Raw genomic sequence first — 8,728 nt, 5'->3', positions numbered from 1 at the left:
GTGTGTACGGGGTGTGTACGGAGTGCTTATGGGGTGCGTCTGGAGTGTGTACAGAGTGTGTACAGGGCATGTACGCGGTGTGTACGGAGTATGTACAGACTGTGTACGGTATGTGTACTGGCGTATACGGGGCATGTACGCGGTGTGTACGGCGTATGTACAGACCGTGTACGGTGTGTGTACTGGGCGTATACAGGGCGTGTACGGGACATGTACGGATCGTGTATAGGGTGTGTACGGGGTGTGTACAAGGTGTGTACCACATGTATACGGGGTGCCTACGGGGTGTGTACTGGATGCGTATGGGCTGTGTGCGGAGTGCGTACGCGGTGTGTACGGAGTTTGTACAGACTGTGTACGGTGTGTGTGCAGGGTGTTACGGGGTGTGTGCGTAGTCCGTATGGAGTATATACAGATTGTGTATGGTGTGTTTACGGGGTGTGTACGGAGTAGGTACAGATTGTGTATGGTGTGTTTTACGGGGTATTTACAGGGTGTGTACGGGGTGTGCACGGGGTGCGTAAGGGGTGTGTACAAGGTGTGTACGGAGTGCGTATGGGGTGTGTACGGAGTGTGTACAAGGTGTGTACGGGATGTGTGCGGTGTGTACAGAATATGTACAGACTGTGTATGGTGTGTGTACGGGGTGTGTACAGAGTGTGTACGGGGCATGTACAACGCGTGTACGGGACGTGTACGGGGTGTATACGGGGTGTGTACAGAGTGTGTACGGGGCGTGTACGGTGCATGTAAGGGGTGCATACGGGTTGCGTAAGGGGTGTGCACGGAGTGTGTACGGGGCGTGTACGGGTCATGTACGGGGCATGTACAGGGCATGTAAGGGCTGCATACGGGCTGCGTACGGGGTGCGAACGGGGTGCATACGGAGTATGTACAGACTGTGTATAGGGTGTGTACGGAGTGTGTACGGGGTGTGTACAGACTGGACTGAGTGTGTACGGGGTGTGTACGGAGTGTGTACAAGGTGTGTACATAGTGTGTACGGAGTGTGTACAAGGTGAGTACAGAGTGTGTATGGGGTGCGTACAGGGTATGTACGGGGCGTGTACAGAGCGTGTAAGGGGAGTCTACGGATTGTCTACGGGATATGTAAGGGGTGTCTACGGAGTGTGTACGGGGTGTGTATATGGGGTCCGTATGGGGCGTGTACGGAGTGTCTACGGGGTGTGTACAGAATGTGTACGGGGTGTGTGCGGAGTGCTTACGGAGTATGTACAGACTGTGTATGGTGTGTTTACGAGGTGTGCACAGAGTGTGTACGGGGTGTGTACGGATTGTGTACAGAGTCTGTGTACGGGGCGTATACAGGGCGTGTAAGGGGTGTGCATGGTGTGTGTATGGTGTGTGTACAGTGTGCATAAGGGGTGCATACAAGGTGTGTACGGAGCGCGTATGGGGTGTGTAAGAAGTGCGTATGGGATGTATACGGAGTGCGTACGGGTTGTATACGAAGTGTGTACAAGGTGTGTACGGGATGTGTGCAGAGTACGTACGCGGTGTGTACAGAGTATGTACAGACTGTGTATGGTGTGTGTACGGGGTGTGTACAGAGTGTGTACGGGGCATGTACAAGGCGTGTACGGGACGTGTACGGGGTGTATACTGAACGGAGTGTGTAAGGGGTGTGTACAGAGTGTGTGTATAGGGCGTGTACGGGGTGCGTACGGAGTGTGTACGGAGTGTGTACGGGGCGTGTACGGTGCATGTAAGGGGTGCGTACGGGTTGCATAAGGGGTGTGCATACAGAGTGCTTATGGGGTGCGTACAGAGTGTGTATGGGGTGTGTACGGGGCGTGTACAGGGCCTGTAAGAGCTGCGTAAGGGCTGCGTACAGGGTGCGAACGGGGTGCATACGGAGTATGTACAGGCTGTGTATAGGGTGTGTACAGAGTGTGTACGGAGTGTGTACAGACTGTACGGAGTGTGTACGGGGTGTGTACGGAGTGTGTACAAGGTGTGTACGGAGTGTGTATGGGGTGTGTACGGAACTGAGTGTGTACGGGTTGTGTACAGAGTCTGTGTACGGGGTGTGTACGGCGTGTGTACAAGGTGAGTACAGAGTGTGTACGAGGTGTGTACAGGGTATGTACGGGGTGTGTATGGGGTATGTACAGAGCATGTAAGGATTGTGTACGGGGTGTGTAAGGGGTGTCTACGGAGTGTGTACGGGGTGTGTATACAGGGTCCGTACGGGGTGTGTACGGAACGAAGCGTGTACGGAGTGTGTACAGAATGTGCACGGGGTGTGTGCGGAGTGCGTACGGAGTCTGTACAGACTGTGTATGGTGTGTTTACGAGGTGTGTACAGAGTGTGTACGGGGTGTATATCGCATGTGTACGGGATGTGTACGGGTTGTGTACAGAGTCAGTGTACAGGGTGTGTACTGGGTGTGTACGGGTTGTGTACAGAGTGTGTGTATGGGGTGTGTACGGGATATGTATGGGGTGTATACGGGGTGTGTACGGAGTGTTTACAAGGTGTGTACGGGGCATGTACGGGCGTGTACGGAGCGTGTAAGGGGTGTGTACGGGGAGTGTACGGATTGTGTATGGGGTGTGTACGGGGTGTCTAAGGGGTATGTACAAGGTGAGTACAGAGTGTGTACAGAGTGTGTACGGGGTGTGTACAGGGTGTGTACGGGGCGTGTACGGAGTGTGTACTGAGCGTGTAAGGGGAGTGTACGGATCGTGTACAGGGTGTGTATGGGGTGTGTGCAGAGTGTGTGCAGAGTGTGTGTATGGGGTGTGTACGGAGCGTGTACGGAGCGTGTACGGGGTGTGTACGGGATGTGTACAGAGCGTGTACGGGGTGTGTACGGAGTGTGTAAGGGGTATGCGCGAAGTGCGTACGGAGTCTGTACAGACTATGTATGGTTTGTTTACGGGGTGTGTACGGGGTGTGTACGGTGCGTGTAAGGGGTGCGTACGGGTTGCGTAAGGGGTCTGCACCTGGGCAGGACCAGAACCAATGTCCTAGGGGGAGTGTTTGCTAGTGCTGTTGGGGAGGATTTAAACTGATATGGCAGGGGGATGGGAACCAATGCAGGGAGACAGAGGGAAACAAAAAGGAGGCAAAAGCAAAAGATAGAAAGGAGATGAGGAAAAGTGGAGGGCAGAGAAACCCAAGGCAAAGAACAAAAAGGGCCACTGTACAGCAAAATTCTAAAAGGACAAAGGGTGTTAAAAGAACAAGCCTGAAGGCTTTGTGTCTTAATGCAAGGAGTATCCGCAATAAAGTGGATGAATTAACTGTGCAAATAGATGTTAACAAATATGATGTGATTGGGATTACGGAGACGTGGCTCCAGGATGATCAGGGCTGGGAACTCAACATCCAGGGGTATTCAACATTCAGCAAAGATAGAATAAAAGGAAAAGGAGGTGGGGTAGCATTGCTGGTTAAGGAGCAAATTAAGGCAATAGTTCGGAAGGACATTAGCTTGGATGATGTGGAATCTATATGGGTAGAGCTGCAGAATACCAAAGGACAAAAAACGTTAGTGGGAGTTGTGTACAGACCTCCAAACAGTAGTAGTGATGTTGGGGAGGGCATCAAACATGAATTTAGGGGTGCGTGCAATAAAGGTGCAGCAGTTATAATGGGTGACTTTAATATGCACATAGATTGGGTTAACCAAACTGGAAGCAATACGGTAGAGGAGGATTTCCTGGAGTGCATAAGGGATGGTCTTTTAGACCAATATGTCGAGGAACCAACTAGGGGGGAGGCCATCTTAGACTGGGTGTTGTGTAATGAGAGAGGATTAATTAGCAATCTCGTTGTGCGAGGCCCCTTGGGGAAGAGTGACCATAATATGGTGGAATTCTGCATTAGGATGGAGAATGAAACAGTTAATTCAGAGACCATGGTCCAGAACTTAAAGAAGGGTAACTTTGAAGGTATGAGGCGTGAATTGGCTAGGATAGATTGGCGAATGATACTGAAGGGGTTGACTGTGGATGGGCAATGGCAGACATTTAGAGACCGCATGGATGAACTACAACAATTGTACATTCCTGTCTGTCGTAAAAATAAAAAAGGGAAGGTGGCTCAACCGTGGCTATCAAGGGAAATCAGGGATAGCATTAAAGCCAAGGAAGTGGCATACAAATTGGCCAGAAATAGCAGAGAACCCGGGGATTGGGAGAAATTTAGAACTCAGCAGAGGAGGACAAAGGGTTTGATTAGGGCAGGGAAAATGGAGTACGAGAAGAAGCTTGCAGGGAACATTAAGACGGATTGCAAAAGTTTCTATAGATATGTAAAGAGAAAAAGGTTAGTAAAGACAAACGTAGGTCCCCTGCAGTCAGAATCAGGGGAAGTCATAACGGGGAACAAAGAAATGGCGGACCAATTGAACAAGTACTTTGGTTCGGTATTCACTGAGGAGGACACAAACAACCTTCCGGATATAAAAGGGGTCGGAGGGTCTAGTAAGGAGGAGGAACTGAGGGAAATCCTTATTAGTCGGGAAATTGTGTTGGGGAAATTGATGGGATTGAAGGCCGATAAATCCCCAGGGCCTGATGGACTGCATCCCAGAGTACTTAAGGAGGTGGCCTTGGAAATAGTGGATGCATTGACAGTCATTTTCCAACATTCCATTGACTCTGGATCAGTTCCTATGGAGTGGAGGGTAGCCAATGTAACCCCACTTTTTAAAAAAGGAGGGAGAGAGAAAACAGGGAATTACAGACCGGTCAGCCTGACATCGGTAGTGGGTAAAATGATGGAATCAATTATTAAGGATGTCATCGCAGTGCATTTGGAAAGAGGTAATATGATAGGTCCAAGTCAGCATGGATTTGTGAAAGGGAAATCATGCTTGACAAATCTTCTGGAATTTTTTGAGGATGTTTCCAGTAGAGTGGACAAGGGAGAACCAGTTGATGTGGTATATTTGGACTTTCAGAAGGCTTTCGACAAGGTCCCACACAAGAGATTAATGTGCAAAGTTAAAGCACATGGGATTGGGGGTAGTGTGCTGACGTGGATTGAGAACTGGTTGTCAGACAGGAAGCAAAGAGTAGGAGTAAATGGGGACTTTTCAGAATGGCAGGCAGTGACTAGTGGGGTACCGCAAGGTTCTGTGCTGGGGCCCCAGCTGTTTACACTGTACATTAATGATTTAGACGAGGGGATTAAATGTAGTATCTCCAAATTTGCGGATGACACTAAGTTGGGTGGCAGTGTGAGCTGCAAGGAGGATTCTATGAGGCTGCAGAGCGACTTGGATAGGTTAGGTGAGTGGGCAAATGCATGGCAGATGAAGTATAATGTGGATAAATGTGAGGTTATCCACTTTGGTGGTAAAAACAGAGAGACAGACTATTATCTGAATGGTGACAGATTAGGAAAAGGGCAGGTGCAAAGAGACCTGGGTGTCATGGTACATCAGTCATTGAATGTTGGCATGCAGGTACAGCAGGCGGTTAAGAAAGCAAATGGCATGTTGGCCTTCATAGCGAGGGGATTTGAGTACAAGGGCAGGGAGGTGTTGCTACAATTGTACAGGGCCTTGGTGAGGCCACACCTGGAGTATTGTGTACAGTTTTGGTCTCCTAACCTGAGGAAGGACATTCTTGCTATTGAGGGAGTGCAGCGAAGGTTCACCAGACTGATTCCCGGGATGGCGGGACTGACCTATCAAGAAAGACTGGATCAACTGGGCTTGTATTCACTGGAGTTCAGAAGAATGAGAGGGGACCTCATAGAAACGTTTAAAATTCTGACGGGGTTAGACAGGTTAGATGCAGGAAGAATGTTCCCAATGTTGGGGAAGTCCAGAACCAGGGGACACAGTCTAAGGATAAGGGGGAAGCCATTTAGGACTGAGATGAGGAGGAATTTCTTCACCCAGAGAGTGGTGAACCTGTGGAATTCTCTACCACAGAAAGTTGTTGAGGCCAATTCACTAAATATATTCAAAAAGGAGTTAGATGAAGTCCATACTACTAGGGGAATCAAGGGGTATGGTGAGAAAGCAGGAATGGGGTACTGAAATTGCATGTTCAGCCATGAACTCATTGAATGGCGGTGCAGGCTAGAAGGGCCGAATGGCCTACTCCTGCACCTATTTTCTATGTTTCTATGTCTATGTGCACGGAGTATGTATGGGGCGTGTACGGGGTATGTAAGGGGTGCGTACGGCGTGCTTATGGGATGCGTACGGGGTGTGTACAGAGTGTGTACGGGGTGTGTACGTGGTGTGTATGGTGTGTGTACTGGACGTATACAGGGCGTGTACGGATCGTGTATGGGGTGTGTACGAGGTGTGTACGGAGTGTGTACGGGTTGTGTATACGGGGTGTGTACGGAACGGAGTGTGTACGGAGCGTGTAAGGGGTATGTACAGGGAGTGTACGGGGTGTGTACGGAGAGTGTACTGGGTGCGTACGGGCTGTGTGCAGGGTGTGCGGAGTGCATACGTAGTATGTACAGATTGTGTATGGTGTGTTTACGGGGTGTGTACGGAGTATGTACAGATTGTGTATGGTGTGTTTACGGCGTTTGTACGGGGTGTGCACAGTGTGTGTACGGGGTGTGTACGGAGTGCTTATGGGGTGCGTACAGAGTGTGTATGGGGCGTGTACGCGGTGTGTACGGAGTATGTACAGACTGTGTACGGTGTGTGTACTGGGCGTATACGGGGCGTGTACGCGGTGTGTACGGAGTATGTACAGACTGTGTACGGTGTGTGTACTGGGCATATACGGGGCCTGTACGCGGTGTGTGTACGGGGTGCGTAAGGGGTGCGAACAAGGTGTGTACGGAGTGCATACGGGGTGTGTATGGAGTGCGTACGCGGTGTGTACGGAGTGTGTACAAGGTGTGTATCGGGTGAGTATGGGGTGCGTACGGAGTGCGTATGGAATGCGTACAGAGTGTGTGCCGGGTGTATACGGAGTGTATACGGGGTATGTACAGGGTGCGCACGGGATGCATACGGGGTGTGTACAGAGTATGTACGGAGTATGTGCGGAGTGCGTACGCGGTGTGTACAGACTGTGTACGGTATGTGTATGGGGTGTGAACGGGGCGTGTACGGGGCGGGTATGGAACGGAGTGTGTACGGGGTGTGCACGGAGAGTGCACGGAGTGTGTACGGAGTGTGTACGGGGTGTGTACGGAACGCAATGTGTATGTGGTGTGTACGTGTTGTGTACGGGGTGCGTATGGAGTGTGTACAAGGTGTGTACCGGATGTATACGGAGTGTGTACAAGGTGTGTATGGGTTGCATACGGGTTGTATAAGGGGTGCGTACGGAGTGTGTGCGGGGCGTGTACGGGACGTGTAAGGGGCGTGTACGGGTCGCGTATGGAGCGCGTCGGGCGTGTGTACGGAGTGTGTGTACAAGGTGTGTACAGGGTGTGTACGGAGTGTGTATAAGGTGTGTACCGGGTGTGTACCGGGTGTGTACCGAGTGTGTACCGGGTGTGCATGGAGTGTGTGCGGGGCGTGTGCGGGGTGTGTGCGGGGCGCATACGGGATGCGTAAGGGGTGCGTACAAGGTGTGTACGGGGTGTGTACGGGGTGAGTACAGAGTGTGTACGGAGTGTGTACAAGGTGTGTACCGAGTGTGTACGGAATGTGTACAAGGTGTGTACGGGGTGCGTACAGGGTGTGTACGGGGTGCGTGCGGAGTGTGTACCGAGTATGTACTGACTGTGTATGGCGTGTTATGGGGCGTGTACAGAGTATGTACGGGATGTGTACGGGTGGTGTATGGGGTATGTAAGTGGTGCGTACGGGTTGCCTACGGGTTGCGTACGGAGTGCATACGGGGTGCGTACGGAGAGCGTACGGGGTGCGTACAGAGTGTGAGTATGGAGTGTGTGTACGGGTGTGCACGGATCCAGGAAGGCACCGTAAAAGCCGGTTTTCAGTGCACAATGCACATGCGCTGAAAACCGGCTTTTCCGATCCATCAAGCTGGAGCTTGATACCCATATCTTGCCCAGCAAATGTCCTCAAAACTCTTGCACCCGATAAAAGCAGGTGCATAGCCTACTGTTACAGGCGTAAGATTTAAAATACACATTTTATTGTTAAAAACCCTGTCCACTAAGGTAAGTTTATTTTTAAACCTAATTACAAAAATTTGGAAAAATATATATTTTTTCTCAGGCATTTATTAACTTTAATTTCAATTAATTTTAATGATGTGAGTTGTGTTTTTTTTTATTATGGTGCTTCGTGTGTTTGGGTTTTTTTTTTCCCCATTAATAGCAATGAGAACTGGTAGATACGGAGTTCCCGTTGCTATTAATGGGAAAGCTGTGGAATACTGTACCTGATTGGCTGAGCAGTCACACGTGACTGCACCGTCTCCGTGGGAACCGCGAGGACGGGAGCGCGCTCGGCAGCGCGGGAAGAGAAGGCCTCCCCACCGGAATCCCACGTTCCTCCCGGACCACCCGGTACTTTCATAGAAATATTTCAGGTCGGAGGCGTTTGCCCGCGGGAAGCCTCCGACTGCAATTTCAGGGCCGCTAGCTTTGTGTGACACTTGTCTTATCTGCATTCATGATTGCACCTCAATGCTGCAGTATCCTGTGTGATCATCATCATAGGCTGTCCCTCGTGTCGAGGATGACTTGCTTCCATGCCAAAAAACGATGAGTTCCCAGGTGTTTCAATGAAGGACCTAATATTCCAGGTCTCGAACTACACCCTGAAGGGTGGAAGATGCCTGTGGGTGGATT

The sequence above is a fragment of the Pristiophorus japonicus genome, unplaced genomic scaffold (assembly GCF_044704955.1).
Source record: "Pristiophorus japonicus isolate sPriJap1 unplaced genomic scaffold, sPriJap1.hap1 HAP1_SCAFFOLD_769, whole genome shotgun sequence".
NCBI classification, from domain to species: Eukaryota; Metazoa; Chordata; class Chondrichthyes; family Pristiophoridae; genus Pristiophorus; species Pristiophorus japonicus.
This window is presented reverse-complemented; position numbering follows the sequence as displayed.